This window comes from Pelodiscus sinensis, chromosome 5, assembly GCF_049634645.1.
Source record: "Pelodiscus sinensis isolate JC-2024 chromosome 5, ASM4963464v1, whole genome shotgun sequence".
NCBI lineage: Eukaryota > Metazoa > Chordata > Testudines > Trionychidae > Pelodiscus > Pelodiscus sinensis.
Genome location: NC_134715.1, coordinates 22,979,501 through 22,998,673, shown reverse-complemented (window position 1 = coordinate 22,998,673; position 19,173 = coordinate 22,979,501). Strand labels below are relative to the sequence as shown.

General features: G+C 47.9%; 1 long non-coding RNA gene across 1 annotated transcript in view; it reads right to left on the bottom strand.

Annotated features, from left to right (window-relative positions):
- Positions 1–1,886: 1,886 nt before the first annotated feature.
- LOC142829544 (uncharacterized) overlaps positions 1,887–19,173 on the bottom strand; it is a 35,200-nt gene continuing 17,913 nt past the window's right edge. The window contains exon 4 of the long non-coding RNA XR_012904041.1: positions 1,887–8,124. This is a non-coding gene — a long non-coding RNA (uncharacterized LOC142829544). The remainder of the gene's footprint in view (positions 8,125–19,173) is intronic.

Genomic DNA, 19,173 nt, shown 5'->3' with positions numbered 1-19,173 from the left:
TTCAGAGAGGAGGAATCCCTTCTCTCCTCCACCCCCTGGCCAGTGTCTGCCCCGCTTCTAAGGCAGACTGAGTGAGATCGGACCCCAGCTCCCAGATCCACCCCAGGCCAGCGCCCTCTCCAGCATGGCACCTGGGGGAAGGGGCAACTGCCCCTCCTTCACTATGCCTCTGGAATGGGGAGCGGTGAGGGGGGAAGGGCTAGAACTCCGGCAGCTGATCCCAGGAGCGGCTTGCCAGGTTGCCCCCCCCCCCCCCCCCCCCCTCAGCAGCCTCCAGCCAGCCCTTCAGCTGACAGCCCAGCGGGAAATTCCCAGTATCCCGCCATGCCAGTCCGCCCCTGGTCTCCACTGGGTATGTGCTATCGCTGAGAGGTTTCCATTGTGCATAGTTCCTGGGATAATTATTGTACTTATATTTCCCCAATGAGCCATCAATGTTGTTTGGCCTTTTTATTCCTGTTCCTGAAAAACTTCTTGTGGGTGTTCTTGACATCACATGTTTCAGTGGTACATACTTAGCAAATACAATGAATGCTTAGCATGGTATTCGTGTTAAGACTTTTACAGTGATACCTCACAAAGCTTACTTTGTACAAAGCATACTTTGTGCAAAGCATATCATAATTATATCAGCATGGTAAATATGGGGTGCAGTGTCACTTTGGGGTGCAGGGTGTCAGTCTTCTCATCTCGAAGAATGTAAGTTAGATTTTTGTTCTTCCTTATGTAAGTTGTGGCTGAGACAGAAAGTTTCTAAGCGTATGTATACACTGAAGGCTAAAGTCGAATTAAGATATACAACTCCTGCTGCGTTAATTGCATAGCTGAAATCGAAGTACCTTAACTCAGCTTTCGGCGCTGTCTATGCTGCAAGAAGTTGAAGGAAGAACACTCTTCCTTCGACATCCCTTACCCCTCGTGAAATGGTGGTTACAGAATTCAGAGTAAAACGCCTGCTACTTTGAAATTATATAGAAATAACGGGCTTGCTGTGTAGATTCACATTCTGTTATTTTGAAATAAAACTGCTATGTAAGACGTGCCCTACAAGTCCTAAAAGTAAAATTTTAAAATACAATTATGATGCTGCCAACGATGGTGATGCAAGAGTATGAACGTCAACCTCAGAGAAGATTGTTGTTGTGGAGGTATGGCCTGTTGTGAGTAATTAACACATGGCAGGAGGCCTCATTTCTTGGAAGGTATAATTATTGAGATAAATGGAAAGTTTGAGCTGAATAAGATAAGTGAATAAGTCAGTAAGCTAGAGGCAAATCAACAAACTAAGATAAGAGGGCGAACACCCAAGAACTATTTACTATGAACTAGACCAGTGGTTCTCAACCTTTCTCATTTCAACCTTTCTTTTAAAATCTTTTGAACAGAGGTGCAGGATCTATTGGAAATCTTAGGCATGATGTGCAGACCACAGATTAAAAACTGCTGAACTAGGTGCTAAGGATCACAAAAAGTTAGGAATGTAGCGAGGAAGTTGAACTATGGACAGTGCATGCTGTGCAGGAATTGGTTCCTGCAAAGTAACCAAACCAATCAAAAGGTGCAATGCGTTGAGTGCAATGCATTGAGTATGCAATGGGATGTGTTATGTGTATAAAGAAAGAGAGATTCTGTGTAACTTTGGAGCTGTGATATATCCTGTATTTATTCTCCCTGCATTTCAAGATGAATTCAGAGTAGCATGCCAAACAAAAATCCAAAAAAAAAAAAAAAACCCACCAAATAGTCTGGTAGCACTTTAAAGACTAACAAAATATGTAGATGGTATCATGAGCTTTTGTGGGCACAACCCACTTCTTCAAATGGTTATCTGAAGAAGTGGGTTGTGCCCACAAAAGCTCATGATACCATCTACATGTTTTGTTAGACTTTAAAGGTGCTATTGACTATTGGTGGTGGTTTAAGTTTTTCCTGTTACAGATTAACTTGGCTACCCCTCTGAAGCTTTTAAAAATACCAAAGTAAGGGAAGGCTAAAGTCAAACTCAGTTCTTGGGCAGCAGAATTGAACAAGGTCTTGGAGGAAGTCCCAATAATTATTATAAACAAGGACACAAACCCCAAATCGGTTGCGAATTTGAAACTTAGATTTTGCCAACCAAGTACAAATTCCTTAGGTCAGCAGTCTCTAAGTTTTTCAATCATGAGATCACTTTTTGAATACAAGTGCAGCCCAAGATCTGCCTCTCATCCAAATACCCTAACCCCGCCTTCTTTGTACCCCTTCTCTGAGGCCCCCCTGCTCACTCCATCCTCCCTCCCCACTCCTCTCTCGATTTCACCAGGCTGGGCAGAGGGTTGGGGTTCAGGCTCTGGTCTTGGATTAAGGGATTTGGAGTGTTAGGGAGGGCTCTGAGCTGAGCACTCTGTAAGAGCATTTGGATGCAGGGGGGCTTGGGGTTCATGACTGGGGTAGGGTTTCGGGACGTGGGCTCCAGCTGGACACTGCTATCTCAGGTGGTTCCTGGGTGGGGGTGCAGTGGCGCTAAGTCAGGCTCACCCCTGCCCTGGCCCAGCACCATTCCCAAAAGCAGCCAGCAAACTCCCTTCCAAGTCCTGTTGTGCCCTCCACTCCACTTTGTGGAGAAAGGATACAGAGTGGGAGAGGGGGCACCCTGACACCAGTGCCCGTCTTCTCCCTCCCCTGCCCTGCCCAGCAAGCAGGATCTCCTGAGGGGACAGCTACAAGGCAAAGGGCAGGAGATAAGCAGCAGTGGGGGGCATGGCAGCTGAAGGCTCCAAGTAGATCCCGATCAACTGGCTGGTGACCACTGTCTTAGATACTTTAACAGCCTTGACACAGAGTCACAGACAGGTCCTTTGGGTACTTCAATCTCTTTTACCACCCAGATGGGCATATCTCTGCTATGTCCCCTTGGATCAAGAATCACAGAAATATTCAGGCTACTCCTAATAAAGAATGAGTTACTTACCCCAGGTCAATTGTGCGTTAGGTTCCACACTGTATATAGTAAGCTATATGAAGATTTGTTAAATAGGCAAAGGGAATTAGAGCATTATTTATAAGAGTTAAGCAAGCAAACATAGGCACATGAATAAGTTTGTCTTAGGTTTCAACAGGTAAAATAGGCTTATACAATCAGCAAACTGTATGTCCTATGGGGCTAACCCAGGCTAAGCAGTGGAGGATCTCTTGCTTATGTCGTGAAACATCTTTCTGCCTTTCCCTCCTGAATCCAAGCAGAAAATGATCCTTAGTTCCTTTGTTTTGGGTTATTTATTCCTCATCTCCCCTCTGCTCCATATTCTGTGAGCTGTAAACTCAGCTGATGGGCAGAAGTCCATGGGGCATGACTCATCTTCAAGGAGGAGAGTAGAACAATAGGAGTTTGTCTTTAGTCCTTTGTGTTGACAGCTTCTCAGTGCAGATGTAGGACATTTCCATGTATAATATCCATGTCTCCTCTCTTTTGGGAGGGGCGTAACAATTTCTGTAAAAGAGCAGCTCTTCACAATTATGTCCCTCATCTGGATGTCAGGTCACAGTCACAGCGACTCCCTGTACAACCACGCAAATATTTACATTGCAATGTGGAACACAGATTTTACAAGCGTAAATAATGCATGTAGCAACTCACAAGCATTAAGCAGATGCTAAACCAGTAGGACACTCTGGTCCAGTACAGCATACCAGTAAAATATTTGTAGCCATGTACTGGGAACATACAGGAGGAACAGAACATAGGTCTGAACATTTGTAGACATGTACTGGGAACATACAGGAGGAACAGAACATAGGTCCACTAGGCAGCCCCTTTGATGTGGCTGTATTGCCCCCCGCCCTTCCATGCAGGGTCTCCGCTGTCTGTATGGCAGCCCCTCTGAAGGCCAGGGCTGGGAGCAGTACATGGGCACTGGAGGAGCTGCTGACTTGGGCCTCCAGGTGGTCCCCACATATTGCTGCTTTCCCACCTGTAGTTCTGGCAGCTCCCAGCCCTGTTCTCCAGCAGGGCTGCTTTACAGACAGCAGAGACCCTGCATGGAAGGGCTAGGGTGGGACAGCTGGAGCCCCTCTCTCCTTTCACCGCTGCAGTCCCAAAGCCTCCAGTGCAGCAGGAGAACGATGGAGCCCTTCCCCTCCCCAGGTAAAAAGGGGTAGATCATGGGTAGGGATGAGGAGAGCATGGGAGCCCTGGGTTTGGAGGTAGGACAGAATTACATTGAGGGTCACATGAGGCGGTCACTTAGACCCAATTAACTTCTGCCTCTCCACTCCAAGAGATGGACAAGAGATGAATTACATTTGCTCCACTGCTCTACACTTGCAACACTTTCTTAGAACTCTAATACCTATTTTATGAATATTGACCACCAAGTGACCCAAACAGAGTCCGGCTACATGCAGTATCTGTTAGTGTCCATTGGACATACGGGCCCTCGCACAGCCTATAGGGATGTGAAACCCTGTTTAATTAGTTAACCAGGTAAAAATGTTGGTGAACCGATTAAATGGGGTGGCAGCCAGGAGACGGCTGCTCAGACTCCCTACCTGCTGCTGTGCTGGAGTGGTCTCCCTGCCCGCAGCAGGTGAGGAGCTACTCCAGCTCCCACTGGTTAACTAATTAACTATTCATGTCTCTAATGGCCTGCCAGCATCATACCAATATTCTTTTTAAAACATTACATTAGCATTAAATGCTTTCATGATTCATTCAGCACTACTTTCTCTCTCTAGATTCTTTTTCTCTTCTGTGGTTTGTCCTGCCAACGCCATCCAGATAACTTCAAATTTTTTAATATATAAATTGTCAGAGGCTATTTCTATACAATCTGCTTTGATCCTGCCTCAGATTATCTTACCTATTAAAATAAAATAATTCACTCGGAAAATACAAAATGGATTCTTTTGGGTTCACAAGTAGTAAAATGCTCCCTTCACAAACTTCCTGCATGCATAAAGGGTTATAGTTGGGCTTTTTTAAGACATTGTGTACTGTTTTCTTTTACATGCTCCCAAAATAAATGCTCACTATTCAATGCTTATTTCAGCTCAGTCTTGTCAAAACTTGCATAATCCATCGTACCCAGCCTGTCCCATTTTGAACCGCAGCTTAGATTTTACTTGGCTTTAATTTAAGCCCTAAAGCCTACTTTTGACTTCATATCTTCCCTGAGCTTCATTTTAATAAGCAAACATGTTGCCACGTGCACATGATCCAAGTAGATTTTAGGAGAAGATGATAATTGAGAGTTAGCTCCTGACTTTCAGAACAGAGGTCATATTTCCAAATTATGGCTAATCCCTTTTGTGATTCCATGAGGATTCCTGTCCTTGCCTTGTAGTGTAAGGTCTTTGCACCTCAGATTTTGAAAAAAAAAATCCCCAAAGCTTTTAGTAAGAAGCAACTCTTTTTTTGAGCCACTGCGCAAGCCACAACTATTTCTGTCTTTGGAATGATTATGTAAATGTAGTAAATATAAACCCAGGAAGTTGGTGGGGTGGTTATGTGGAGAGGATGTCTATTATATGTCGTCTTGATTTTAAATGGAAGCATCAACCAAAGACAAAATATGCTTTTGTAAGTTACAAAACTGTAATGGTGTGGCACAGTTGGGAGAAGAGGCCATAAAAGAACAGGTTTTCTCTGGTCTCTAGATGGTGCCTGACTGCTGTGGAGATTCTTACAGTGTGTCTACACTGCAATTAGAAATCCATGTCTGGCCCATGCCAGCTAATCTGGGCTTGAGTTAAGGGGCTGGTTAACTGTGGTCTAGATGTTTAGGCTTGGGCAGGACCGTCCCAAAACTTGGGCTGCAGCTGGTGTGCCAACATCTGCGCTACAGTCAAACAGCCCCTTCACCCATGCAATGGACCAGCCTCAACTTTTTAATTGCAAGGCAGACCTATCTATACGGAGCTTCCTTTGTGTATCCCTGTTAGGAAAGACTATTGCCAAGAAAAGGGGGTGAGGCCACCTCTTGACATCCACCTTCTAACTGTACGACATGGAGGCAGATTGCTGTTAGGGGGACCTGAGCTGGATTGTGCCCAGATCTCCATGACTAGGTTTCCCTGGCCCACACCTAGCCCTGCTGACTCCACTTAGCATTATTTAAAGGAGCTGCGTGTCTGGTCAGAAGTGTCCTGACAGGTATCTTGCTCTGTCCTATGATGATTGTTTGGCTGTGTGCATGTGCTCCCCTTGTATGTCAGGCTGGCTCTCCACACGTAGCCATTGGACTCAGCTCAGTCAGTGGTGGGTCTTAAGACTGCCCCCTTGACTAGACAAAGAGTTACAGTGAGGTAGCCCAACATTTATAGACTGCGACAAACAATCTGTGATACACTCCACATGAATCATCTTATGCACTTCATGACATGTCAGTACCCTCCTCTGGTATTCTCCTCTTGATATTTCAGACAACCCATCCCTATTCACCACCTGTTATTGTGCTTACACTCCTGATATTTGACAAAATATCACTATCCATCATTTTTGTCAAACGATTTTATTGTGTGCTTGGTTGGGATGTCCTTGTACTGTGCTGGTGGAATGTAGTTACATGTTCCGTGTGTTTTAGCAGTGCTAGCAATACTGATGAGGAGTTCATGCCCTAGACTCTAATTTGCAGGCAAGTGGGCTTTTGAAGGGACCTGTCTGTTATTCATAGTATAACTCCTGCTCAGTTTTGTTCCGGCCTTATAGCAGACCCATGCTTCAGGCACTTACTTTCTCCTACACTGGGCAGAAGGCTCACTGAGTAACTGTTATTTTTTTTGCATCATTGATTTGTTTCATTGGTTGTGCAGGATTTAGACTAATTTATCTTTCCCTCCTTCTTCCTAAATAGACTGTTTCTTAAGAAAGAAGCAATCTACCTGCTAAACTGTTCAGGGTTCTGCACTAGTTGTAGGTTTCATTTCTCACATATGATTCCCAGTTGGAGGCATCAGCCTTAATTAACTTAGAGCCCAGGGACCAGTTACTGCAAGGAAACACTTTCAATCTTGCAAAATCATACTGTGAATGTAGGTGTCTTTGCACTAAGACAGATAGATGGTCTGGAAAAACCTGTTTGGAAAAACAGAGGGCTGAGGAAGAAGGAAGTGTGGAGGAAGAGATATAGAAGTTGGGGGAAAGAAGGAAAAGGAAAGGAGACAAAGGTGTCATTAAGGAGGCTGCTGAAGAACAAGAAGCGCTCCATCTTGCAGGGCTTGCCAGAAATCACAAACCCCTCGTTATGATGCCTGGTTAGGTTTTTCAAAAGCTTTAACGGGATTCAAGGCAACTTCTCACAATCTTCTCAGTGACGATTTTTTTTCAGACTTTTAGAGGAAAGTTCCTTGTTGAATGTCATGATTTTGAATGGAGATAATTTTGGGGAGGGGGATTTCTTTGTGTGAGTTCTTAGTCATTAAGACTTTTTTAAATTTAAATGATGTGTGCTATCGCGTTCTGTGACATGCTGCCAGTATTTTAACAAGGACCACTCTCTAAGTGTTCTATATCATTTGACCATACGCATACACCTTTACTTCATCGGAATGCACCAGTTCCTTGCCATGGTCTCTTCCAAACTTGTTAGTCCTTGTAGATATAAGAGCAGCCCTACTTGGTCTGACCAAAGGTCCATCTAGTCCAGTATCCTGTCTTCCCACAGTTACTATTGCCATGAGCCCTTAGTGAGAATGAACAGAACAGGGAATTATCAAGTAATCCATTCCTTGTCATCCATTCCCAGCTTCTAGCAAACAGAGGCTAGGGCACCATCCCTGCCCATTCTTGCTGATAATCTTTGATGGACCCAACCTCCATGAAAATATCTAGCTGCTTTTTTTTTAACCTTGATATAGCCTTAGCCTTCACAACCTCCTCTGGCAAGGAGTTCCTCAGGTTCACTGTTGTGTGACAAAATTCTGTCTTTTGTTTGTTTGAAACCTGCTGCCTATACATTTCATTTGATTACCCCTACTTCTTCCACACTCCAGCTCCTTATCTCTGCATCCCTCGTTTCACTGGCAGGCAGGATGTCCTGCCACTGCTAGCCATAGGAAAGCTGGTCACACGAGAAACAGGTTCCCATCTGGTGGTAGGCTGGAGCATCTGTTATATTTCCCTTTGGCTCTTGAGATGGGCAGTCTCACCTGTATAGCGAAAAAAAAAGGTTAAGAATTAAGTAGAAATTAGGTTTATAGGCTAAGTATAGAGGAGTTTCTTAGCACGAGTAAAAGTAGAGATGGTGGAGACATTCCAATAGAAAAGCTGATGTTAACAAGGGTGTTGCAGCTATTTTTTATTTAATTGTCTTTAATTAGGGCTTTTTTTTTAGAATTTTGAATGTTTTATTAAAATGCTATTGATATGGATCTCATGGGAAAGACATTGGTGCAGATATCTATTTAAATAGGCTGAAGAGGTGGCAGAAATGTGTTATGGTAATGGGCAGGATTTAATGTTAATTAAACTATTATATATTTGAGAGATTGTGTGTTTGTCTGTCCATCTGTGATTCTGTTTTTCAAGTACTTCTCCCAAACAGTAAGAGTTAGAACAACCAAATTTGGTATGCAGCTTCCTATTATCATACCTTAAGCAAGGATTTGATTGTCCCAGGACAATGGGATTTGCCTGGAATATAATTGTTTCTCATAAAACACAAAGAGAGTAGTCTGCTAGCAGGCACAGTTACACTGCAGAATGACCACAGGGAGATGGGCACTCCAGTAAGAGAGTGGCTGGCCGGAGGCTAGGCTCTCAATGTTGACAGCTGCCATACAGAGGTAAGGTTCCCATGCTGGTGAGCCAGTGGTTGGGGAGCTCAGCCCTGGCGAGCTGGGCAGCACATCTGCGGCTAGCACCCAGCCACCTGTCCTGAGCCCCTCTTTGAGGATCCAAGCAACGCAAGGTCCATGTGCTAGTTCATGTTAAAAGAAGTAGCCTTTAAAATTGCAGAGCATTCCAATTAACAGCAGCAAGGTTCTACTAAGTTGCAGGGTATTCTGTTGTCAGAGGACTAATGAGCCATTGATACACCATTCTGTCTTTGACAGCGAATACTATCGTAGTGCCTGTGCAAATTACCATTTCAGCCTGTTTGCTTTAGTCATTTTTCTTTTGAATAAAGTTTGATTCTGTCATTGAAAACATCATCCAGGCGCTGCTACTAATATAAATTGTCTAGAGGCTTGCACTTGAAAACCAAATTTGATTTTTTGCATTTTTAACTAACAATTTAGTGTTAGCTGAAACATTTCAAAACCATGACTGCAGGAGCTCTCCCTTACTTGGTGTGTACAGGATATGGGTTTGAGTGTCTTCAGACTGGGCCATGCGGGGAGGCTTCCTCTCAAGATCTGACTTGAGATTCCATGCTGGGTCTGAGAAGAAAGGCTGCTGGTGGAGGGTTGGGTTATAGCGGCTCCAGGGCTCCAACTTAGCTAGAGAGAGCAGCAGATTCTTCCTGTCTTCTCCTGGTGAGATGCTGGACAGCTGATGAGAACCGTGGGGAAGATGTGGAGTGTTTGCCGTGGACACTCACATGTGCTCCCTCTTGTAGCAGGTGTCTGCAGAGGGAGCTGAGTCAGACCAGGCCGTGTCTGGGCACAGCTAAGGGCATCCGCTCAGGGCAAATTGCTCAAATTCGGGGCTCCTTACAGCCCCCAGACTGGTGATCTTCCCAAACAGGCCACAAACCAGTCTCACAGAGCGCTTCAGCAGCCTGCCTGAAGCCTCACGAGCAAAACCCCTCTGACACCCCAGCAACATCCATGCCCCAGATGGCCCCGGGCCTCATGCACAGGTGAGGGGTCTTAGCACCCAATCCCACCTACCCCGAACGAGTTCTGTCTGGTTCCAAGAAACCAGCCACAAATCCCTGGTCAATTTACCCTCGACCTTACCCACAAATCACGCTGAGCCAATCCTTTAATCCTATCATCCTATAATCCTATCATCTAAAGGTTTATATCACAAGAAAGAAAAGCATGAAGGTGAGGTTGCTAAAGTATCATACATTACATGCATCAAATCTCCCAGTTCTCAATGCAGGCTCTAGCAGAGATGTTACAGCTGCTGGCTTAAAAGTCCTTGTTGCGCATCCTAGGATCAGTTCTTTCCAGCTCTTTTATCCCTGCACTGCTGCCTCTGGGATGAAGTGCTGAGCTGAGTCCCAAGATGGAGTCCGCCACATGGCCTCTTTATACATCCTTCCTGGTCTCTTCTTGGCTGCAGCAGGTCACCTGGCCAGCAGCCTATCCCTGTGTTCCTTGCTGGCAGCCCTTAGGTGTCAGCCCTCAGTCTTTAGGTGTGTCCTTGACCCATCAAGTGCCATTGTCCCACAGGGCCTCACTAATTAGCATGTCTATAGGCCGGGCTCTGCCCAATGCTCAACCACATGAAGAGAAATATTCAGTATCCTTACAGATTCCTAACTACACACACAGACATTATACAACCACATGACTAGCGTACATAGGATTAGCAGACAGTAAGCTTCTATGCAACACCCCACATGGCCTCCTTTTATACCATTTTTGGGGCCAACACCCCCACCTATGGGTGCAGCAGTGATCTGGCTGCTTCCCTCAAATTCAGTAATGTGACAGGAAGAAGAGGTTACTCACCTTCGGTGCAGTAATGATGGTTCTTCGAGGTGTGTCCCCGTGGGTGCTCCACGTCTGGTGTCGGGCTGGTCCCGGCGCCGCGAATCGGAGCTTGCCATAGCTGTAATCGACCGGGTCACGCATGAGCGAGTAGCGTTCGCGCCTTTGATCAGCCGCGCGCGACCCGGTCCCCGCCATTTCCTCTCACCGCCATCTGAAAAAGATAATAAAAAAGATTCCGTAGCGGGGAGGAGGGCGGGTCGTGGAGCACCCACGGGGACACACCTCGAAGAACCATCGTTACTGCACCGAAGGTGAGTAACCTCTTCTTCTTCTTCTTCGGGTAGTCCCCGTGGGTGCTCCACGTCTGATGACTCCGGAGCAGTAATCCACTAAACGTGGGCTACGGAATCACTAGTATTGTGGCTTGGCAACACCGCTGAGGCTAGGGCCGAATCAGAAGCCAAGCGCTGCACTATTGCGTAATGTCTTGCGAACGTCGTGTTGGACGACCATGTAGCAGCACGGCATATGTCGCGTAAAGGCACTCCTCTGACAAAGGCCGTCGACGTAGCCATCGCTCGTGTCGAATGGGCTCTAGGGTGTGATAGAAGCGGTTTCTTGGCCATGCTGTAGCAGGTGGTAATACACGAGACGATGATCTTGGAGATACGTTGGGCAGATAAGGCTTGACCTTTAGAGTGTCCCAGGGCGGAAACAATCAGACGGTCCGTTTTCCGAAAGGCACGGGTTCTATCTATGTAGAAGGCTAGAGCTCTGCGGACATCTAGAGTGTGCAAAATAGCGTCCCGACTTGACGTGTGAGGTTTTGGGTAAAAACATGTGAGAACAATCGGCTCATTGATGTGAAAATCAGTACAGACCTTCGGCAGGAAGGCTGGATGTGATCTCAATGTTACAGCCTCCTTAGAAAACACTGTATATGGGGGTGATGACATCAGTGCTGCGAGCTCACTCACCCTACGTGCCGACGTTATAGCGAGGAGAAAAAGTACTTTCATTGTGAGGTGAGGTAACGGAGCGGTTGCTATAGGTTCAAACGGGGTTTTGGTTAAAACGTCGAGGACCAAGTCAAGACTCCACGCAGGTAGCGGGGGCCTAACTGGTGGATTAAGGTTAACGAGGCCTTTAAAGAATCTTGCCACTATAGGATGGGAAAAAACTGACTTCCCCTCGATGGGCATGTGGAAGGCCGCAATTGCCGCTGCATGAACTCTAAGTGATGATATGGACAGCCCATCCGTCTGCAGCTGGAGAATATAGTCCAATATGACATTAAGTGGTGACAGAAAGGGGTCAATGTCTTTAGGAGAGCACCAACGAGTTAATCTCGACCATTTTGAGAGATAGGTCTTTCTGGTCGACTCTTTCCTACTATGGAGCAAGATGCGTTTTACCTGGTCCGAACAAAGCATCTCGGACGTGCTGAACCATCTATCATCCAGGCTGTTAAGTGGAGGGTGTCCAGCCTAGGATGGAGAAGAGAGCCCCCCCGTTGCGACAGTAAGTCCGGTAGAAGAGGGAATCGGTACGGCTTCCGAGTCGAGAGTTGCAGGAGGGTCGAATACCACGGCTGTCTGGGCCAAGCCGGGGCTATGATCAGCACTCGTGCCCTGTCCATGACAACCTTCTCTAGCACCCTGGGAATGAGCACAACAGGGGGGAAAGCATATAACTGTGATGTTCCCCAGTGAAGAAGAAACGCATCTCCCAGAGAGTGCATGCCCACTCCCGCTCTGGAGCAATAAGCTCTGCATTTCGCGTTGGTCCTTGTGGCAAAGAGGTCTATGTCTGGTTGACCCCAACGGTGAAAAAGGGGTCTGAGGACGTCCGCACGGATTTCCCACTCGTGGTCCTGGTAAAAATGTCTGCTTAGGGCATCTGCGATAGTGTTTTCTGCACCGGGTAAGTATGCAGCGATGAGAGAAATGTCGTTTCGAGTGCACCAGTTCCACAGTCGAACTGCCTCTGCACAAAGGGATCTGGATCGAGCACCGCCTTGTCTGTTCACATAATACATCGCTACGATGTTGTCTGTTAGAATCCTTGTAGTTGTGCCTCTTATGTGCTGTTTGAACCATCTGCATGCGTGAAATATTGCCCGCAGCTCGAGGAGGTTGATGTGCAACAACATCTCCGCTGGGGACCATCGGCCTTGTGCCTTCTCGGTACCCATGTGAGCACCCCAACCCGTGAGAGACGCGTCCGTGGTTATCTCTCTTGCTGGTTGTGGAGCGTGAAACGGAACCCCTACTAACATGTTGGTGGGGTCGGTCCACCAGTGGAGGGACTGTTTGACCTGCATGGGTATCACCACCGTCTTGCGGACGCTGTGCCTGACGGGATTGTACACGGTGGCCAGCCAATGTTGTAGGCACCTTAAATTTAGTCTTGCGTGCCGTACAATAATCGTAGTAGCTGCCATGTGACCCAGGAGCTGCAGGTATACGCGGACTGGTAGCATAGGAGACTGCAAAATCGTATCACCAGGTCCTTTATGACCTGGAAACGCTCTACCGGTAAATGCACTCGTTCTTCGAGAGAGTTTAGTCGCGCTCCTATGAAAGTGAGGATCTGCGCTGGTTGCAGTCGGAATTTTTCCGTGTTTACAACAAGGCCGAGAGACTGGAATAGAGCTAGAGTGACCTTCACCATGTGGGAGGTCTCCGCGCATGTGCGGCCCTTGATCAGACAATTGTCCAGGTAAGGAAAAATTGCGACTCCTATCCTGCATAGATGAGCCGCTACCACTGCTAGTGTTTTGTAGAACACCCTCGGTGCTGATATAAGGCCGAACGGGAGTACCTTGAACTGGAAGTGGTCGTTTCCTACCACAAACCATAGAAATCGCCTGTGTGCCACGTGAATTGAAATGTGGAAATAAGCGTCCTGCAGATCTAGGACTGCGAACCAGTCTCCCTTGTTTAGTGCTGGCATGATCTTGACCAGCGTGGTCATTTTGAAGCGCTGTTTGCGGATGAAGCGATTTAGACCTCTTAGGTCGAGGATTGGCCTCCATCCCCCTGACTTCTTGGGAACCAGGAAGTACCTGGAGTAGAACCCTTTCCCGTGAAACTCCTTCGGAACCCGTTCTATGGCACCTATGTCTAAGAGGTGGAGGATTTCTTCTCGAAGAACATTCTCGTGGGACGGGTTCACAACCAGAGGCAAGGTAGGGAGGGTAGTGGGGGGAACTGAAATGAATGGAATCGAGAGGCCTGATGTTATTAATTCTAGGACCCATCGGTCCGATGTAATGCTGGCCCATTGATGAATGTAAGGCTTCAGCCAGTGGTTGAATGTGTTGGAAACGCGCTTCTGTATACTGGCCACTGGAGGCATGTTCGCGTCCTTTGCATGTGAGTCAAACCTGCTGCCTAGGGGCCGGTCTGGTTGGTGGACGATTTTGCTGTTGTTGGCGTTTGCGCTGCGGGCGCTGCCGAAATTTTGGTTGTTCAGGTGCGTGCTGGTGTTGCCTATACGAGGAATAGTCATACCTCCTTTGGAACGGATAGTATCTCCTTTGTCTGAAAGGTGGTGTGTACATACCCAGAGTTCTGAGGGTAGTACGTGAATCCTTCCCCGAATGTAGAATTTCATCGGTTGAGGAGGCAAACAGCTTTTGCTTATCGAAGGGCAGGTCCTCAACCTTGGTTTGTAACTCCTTAGGAGCTCCCGCTGACAACAGTCATGAGGCCCTACGCATAGCGATGCCCGAAGCCATGGCTCGCGCCGCGGTGTCCGCCATATCAGCAGCGATTTGTAGGGATGTTCTGCATGCCGCAAATCCCTCTTGAACTACAGCCTTCAGGAGATGTTTCTTACTGTCGGGAAGATATTGCATTAGTTCAGGAAGCTTGGAATAGTTGTCAAAATTATGATTTGATAGGAGCGCCGCATAGTTAGCGATGCGGAGGAGTAAGGTTGAGGAGGAATAGACCTTACGGCTGAATGAATCCATCTTTTTTGAATCCTTGTCCGGAAGGGAATTCTTAAAGTGCGAAGTCTTAGCCTTATGGCGGGCTGCATCGACGATCAACGAATTAGGCTGGGGGTGATTAAAAAGAAAATCCAGGCCTTTTGATGGTACGAAATACTTTTTGTCCACTCTTTTGTTAGTAGGTGGCACTGAGGTTGGCATTTGCCAGATATTCTCGGCCACCTCCAAAATGGCTTCATCTATCGGTAGTGCGACCCTTTTTTGTTGCTTCGGATGCAAATTTTTGAACAACTTATGTTGTTTTCCTTGGGTCTCAGTAATCTGCACCTCTTGCGATTGTGCTACACGACGAAACAGATCCTGGAATTCTTTCAGATCATCGGGGAGTGACGACTCGCTCGGAGTTATAGCTTTGACAGCCGAGGAAACTGAAGAATTGGCATTAGGAGACTTGTCCGGTTCTGACTCAGAAAGTTGTCCCTCCTCCAGGTCTGATTGCTGTGACCTAGGAGTCGGGGATCGTGGGGACGGCACGGGTCTCCGGGAAGAGTGTCTCTGCCGTCCAGAATGTATGGAACCTGGGCTTACTGAGCGACAAGAGCATGGTGACCTGCAACGAGATCGTGACCGACTATAGCGCGAAAATTCGTCATAGTAACGGTCATGATAATGTGAGCCGTGGTGGGCAGAGTGAGCAGGCGATGAGTGCTTAGATGCCCTAGCACTGCCATGCCTATCCTGGTGAGATGAGTACGTAGAATGTCTGGAAGGAGATCGAGACCTAGAACGCCTGTGATGCGAACAACTACGTTCCCTATAATGGTGATGATGGGAAGACACCCTGCGATTACAACTCTTCCTACGGCTCAAAGCGCTAGAAGATGCCTCCGGAGAGGGTGAGAGAGAGAGCACCCGAGCATCTGAGGTGGATGGTGCCCTAGAAGCCTGAGGTGGGAGCTGTTCCTGAGAGGAAGGTTGCAGGGTTGTAGACTCAAAAGAATGTGAAGAGGCAGGCACTTGGTCTGCAGTCTGCTCTCCCGGTGCGCACGGTGCTGAGGGCAGCTTCCTGCGAGGGGAATTACGTGAGGAGGCTGGAGTGGTCGGCACCAAGAGCGTGGGTGCCGACGGAGCTGGCCCTTTAAGGGACTCCTGCGGTGCCGGCTGTGGCCGCGGCTTTGACTTGCCAGGCGGCTTTTTCCCTGCCGGAGCACGGGCTGCCCTGGAACCAGAGGCACCCAGCTTTCCTCCTGCCGTGCCCCATGGCTGTGGGGGTATTGGCAGGGACTTTGCAGGAGAGGCTCTCTTCCTGCTCGGAGAAGGTGCCTTTGGGGAAGGAGCCCTCCGCTTTTCCAGGGTAGGGTCCGAGGCAGAGGATCCTGCCGAGGTAGAAGGCATCAATGCCTTATCAAATAGGATTTCTTTCAGCCGCCTTTCTCGCTCCTTACGAGCTCTGGCTGTCAGTTTGGCACAGTGCCCACACTTTTGGGGAATATGTGCCTCCCCAAGGCAGCGGACGCAGGCAGAGCGGCCGTCCGAGAGCGGCATAGAGTCCCTGCAGACAGAACATTTCTTGAAGCTGGGAGAGCCCGGCATTTTGAAGTACTGAGGGGGCTTGTCCTGCGCCCCTGTCTGCGAGTGATAGTTGTCTGTTTTAATTTCTCTGAATATTTTGTATATTTATTGTATTTGTTTATTATTAGAGTCCTCACTTTCTTTCCTTTTTTTTTTTTTTTAATAAGCCGGTGGATTAAGGCTGTGTCGAAAAAGACCGGAGCTGCGGTTTGAACCGCCGGTTTTAAGATTAATTACCCAGTCTTCACATTTTGTTTAAATGGCAGTGTTAAATAGTAATATTTGTTTAAATTTTCTCTGAGGTAGAGAGGGAAGAAGGACTCCGTCCGCGACCAGGGGCGGATGAGAGGAACTGGCGGGGACCGGGTCGCGCGCGGCTGATCAAAGGCGCGAACGCTACTTGCGCATGCGCGACCCGGTCGATTACAGCTATGGCAAGCTCCGATTCGCGGCGCCGGGACCAGCCCGACACCAGACGTGGAGCACCCACGGGGACTACCCGAAGAAGAACTGAACATTTTAACAAGCAAAGATGCTCAGAAGTGGGGAGTGGGTTCCAAAACCCTCATTTTATCACTTGCACCCAAATGTAACCAGTTTCTGTCTCTGAGTCTCACCTGTCTGTGTCTTGCCAAAGGACAGTAGGAAGGGCTAAGGGCATAATTGGTGGGGTGCGTCACAAACTATACTGGCTTATATAACAATGTTCAGAACTCCAGCCTCCTGCAGCGGACATGCTGTGCAGGCTTTTTTTTCCCCCAGTCTTAAGAACTGATTTTGTATCAGTTAACAGTTTTGAAGTACTGTGCAAGGAACAGTGTTAAGTGTGTTCATTTAAATAACCCCCTTACAGTAAGATTCTTTTTTACCAGTCCAAATGCCAGCTGTTATCAAGGGGCTCACGCAAATCCCCTTTACCTCATCAGTGCCACAAATGTCTTCTAAGAGCCCAGTAAGCAGAGGAAGCATGGGTGACGCTGCTAGATAATATTGACCTTTGGCAAATTCTCTGATTCAGCACCAGTCAGGTACCAAGGGTGCCAGACCAGAAAGGCTCAACCTGTACTGACATACTGAGGAATATTTTCCACTCATTAACATACCTGATCTTCATGAATAACTTTCTCTATAAATCTTCCCATGAATGATGGACCCAAATACTTAACTAATATCTAAACTATACCATTAAACTGAGGCTTCTTATCTAAATCTACTGTGTTGCTTTCTTGTTTGCTTTTACCACCCTCCCCCCGTTAAGTTAGGCTGATGTCGTCGTATAGGGAATGCTAATAAACCACCAAAATTGGACAATAACATTCCTTCACTGATCAGGTTGCATTGTTGATAAAATTATTGCATCTCATTCTTCTTAGGTATTACCAAGCAGCTCCACTTCTGTCACAAACTCATTGGAGTGTGAATACTTTATATTTTAAAAAAATAATTAGCCACCTTTTTCTCCTACATTCCAGCTTGTTCACTCATACCACAATGTTGTTTTTGAAATGTGAAGCTAGAAACTCTGGGATTACTGAACAGAGTTATTGAGCTTCATGAATTACTTTTGGAAATTTAGTCTCAGGGGTGGTCTTATTAGTCTGTAACTTTAAAAACTCATCTGATGAAAAAGGTTTTATCCATGAAAGCTCATGATATAATACGTGTGTTAGATTCTAAGGTGCCACAGACCTGCTTGTTGTTTTTGGATACAGGCAGTCCCCGAGTTACGCGGATCCGACTTATGTCGGATCCGCACTTACGAACGGGGCTTTCTCTCCCCGGAGCTCGCAGGCAGCAGGACCGCCCAGAGCGCAGCGGTCCCGCCACCTCGACCTCTGGGGCGAGAAAAGCTGCTCCAGGTGCCCCTGGTCTGCTGGTCCAGCAGACAAGAGGCACTGGGAGCAAAGCGGCACTGCGGCTTTGCTCCCGGTGTCCCTGGTCTGCTGGAGACGGTCCCCAGCAGACCAGAGGCACTGGAAGCAAAGCGGCAGCGGCAGCGGCAGCGGCAGCGGCAGCGGAGTCCCGCGCCTCTGAGGCTTTGCCAGAGCAAAGCCTCAGAGGTGCGGCACCCCGCCGCCACTGCCGCTTTACTCACAGTGCCTCTGGTCTGCTGGGGACCGTCTCCAGCAGACCAGGGACACCCGGAGTAAAGCCGGGGAGGCGGAGGGGTCCCGCGCCTCTGAAGCTTTGCTCCCCGTGTCCCTGGTCTGCTGGGGGGGGGGGGGGCGCAGCTAGTGCCCCCCCCCAGCAGACCAGGGAGACGTGGAGCAAAGACCCAGGCCTGTGGTAGAGCAGGTGGGGCGCTGCCGGTTGGTCCCGCAGCACTGCTCCTTGGCGCTGCTGGACCAACCCGGCAGCACCCCAGCTGCTCTGCCCCAACAGTCCTGATTCAGCCGCTGCTGATCAGTTTCAGCAGCCGCTGAATCAGGACACCTGGGGCAGAGCAGCTGGGGTGCTGCTGGGTTGGTCCAGTAGCGCTGAGGAGCGGCGGCGCTACTGAACCAACCCAGCAGCACCCCAGCTGCTCTGCCCCAGGCGTCCCCAAGTCAGCCACTGCTGAAACTGACCAGTGGCTGAGTACAGGAAGCCTCTGCCCCGGGCTTCCTGGAATCAGCCGCTGATCAGTTTCAGCAGCAGCTGACTTGGGGATGCCTGACGTTCTTAAGTTGAATCTATATGTAAGTCAGAACTGGCGTCCAGATTCAGCCGCTGTTGAAACTGATCAGTTTCAGCAGCGGCTGAATCTGGACGCCAGTTCCGACTTACATACAGATTCAACTTAAGAACAAACCTACAGTCCCTATCTTGTACGTAACCTGGGGACTGCCTGTATTCTCAAAGCCAAAGCTTTTTCTCTGTTCCTGTGAAGTTCAGATCAGCCATGAATGTGGGAGAAGAAAGAAAATGGAAAGTATTTGGTGGGAGGAATTCAAAGAGAATGAGAGAGAAATACGGAGAAAATAAATAAGAGAAGAGAGATAATGGAAACTGGGGACATAGGGATTATATTCATGCAAAGGGAACATCCACAAAAGCAGGAAAGAAGTTACTGGTTACAT